The 1335-nt window shown below is 36.6% G+C and overlaps 1 long non-coding RNA gene across 1 annotated transcript; it reads right to left on the bottom strand.

Moving 5' to 3' along the window:
- Positions 1–973: 973 nt before the first annotated feature.
- On the bottom strand, positions 974–1323 carry LOC116380909 (uncharacterized). Its single transcript, XR_004212626.1, has 3 exons — positions 1237–1323; positions 1121–1156; positions 974–1022 (listed from the first exon to the last, which is right to left on the bottom strand). It is a non-coding gene; the product is annotated as an uncharacterized LOC116380909 (long non-coding RNA).
- Positions 1324–1335: the final 12 nt, after the last annotated feature.

The raw sequence follows: 1335 nt of genomic DNA, 5'->3' as shown, positions 1-1335 counted from the left end.
AGACTTTCTTTTGCACAAAACCCTTATTTTGTTAAATGTTGCTTTCAGACAGTAATGATAAACATGGTTTGTATTCAAAGCCCACAATTGCATGCTTAAGCCATCATTTTGATTAGATGACATCGTGTTCTGCTGACACATTTATTTTGTTGAATGTTCCTTTAACACAAGAATCACACACATTCAATATTTAAATCCAGTAAAAAGGCCGTGTTTCAAAATTCAGTTTATTTATTTTTTTAAATACAAAAAGAACAAATATAACAGTAAAAACAAATAAAAAGATGTGCAAACAAAGGATACAAATGCAACAGAGTATTGTTAGAAAACCATCACCTGAATTACAGATATTTCAAAATCTAAACTACTGTAAACATGAATCAGGACTCAGGACTTTCCAGCAGTTTTCGTTTTGGGACTTCAGCCTTGTAGGTTAATCTTTGGTACCGAAATAAAGTTGTATTCCTGGCGCAGACCGTTCTGGTTGGTCGCTTTTTTATTATTTCCAGTAGAACGTTGCCGTAGTTCTTTCTTTTTCTTCATTAAAGGTGTTCTGGGCTCTTCAGATAAAAACAGTTAGTCAGAAATCATTCAGAACAGTGATGTGGATAAACATCAGTCTGATTAGCAAGTTAGCACGTTGTTAGAAAAGTAAAGCCCCAAATTAGACAAAGTGGACTGAATTGTTTTTACAAAAGAGAAAATTAAATATGTATGAGTGAAAAATGAATGAATTGACTCACTCGTGAGAGTCTTTCTTGTTCTCCTTGTCACTTTGTGACACACTGACGGATTTAAGAAAAGCCGGTGTTGAACAAGTATTCATTTGTGGATTTTGTCTGAAAAGATTTGGATGAGTCATGACCATATGAACTGTGAGACACTGGTATTATACAAGAAAGGTGATGAGCTAAAAGTTAAAAGTTACCTGTTCTGGTGTTTCTGTTTATAAAGGGTGATGGCAGCAGCAGCAGCACAAACACAGAGCCCTCCGAAGACCAACCCAATGATCAAACATATATCTGTGAGAAAAGAGGGAAATTAAAAAGACTCAACATTCATAACGCAACTACAGATCAAATGTTGATACGGACGTGAGACCACATAAAGGTTAACTTACTGAAATCATTATCAGATCCAGATCCCACATCAAAACCTGGGAAACAAAAACGAAAGACATGAGCTCAGAAAGTATTCATCAAACTATGAATCAGTGTCTTTACAAGTGTTTCTCACCATCAGCAGACGACTGTTTGACCTCAGGAATCAGCGCATACACCTCTATCTGAGGACCGGAGAGCACTCGCACTGCACATCCAACCCGCGAGCTGTTGT

Source organism: Anarrhichthys ocellatus, unplaced genomic scaffold (assembly GCF_004355925.1).
Source record: "Anarrhichthys ocellatus isolate YVR2014 unplaced genomic scaffold, GSC_Weel_1.0 scaffold9518, whole genome shotgun sequence".
Classification (NCBI taxonomy): domain Eukaryota; kingdom Metazoa; phylum Chordata; class Actinopteri; order Perciformes; family Anarhichadidae; genus Anarrhichthys; species Anarrhichthys ocellatus.
This window is presented reverse-complemented; position numbering and strand designations above follow the sequence as displayed.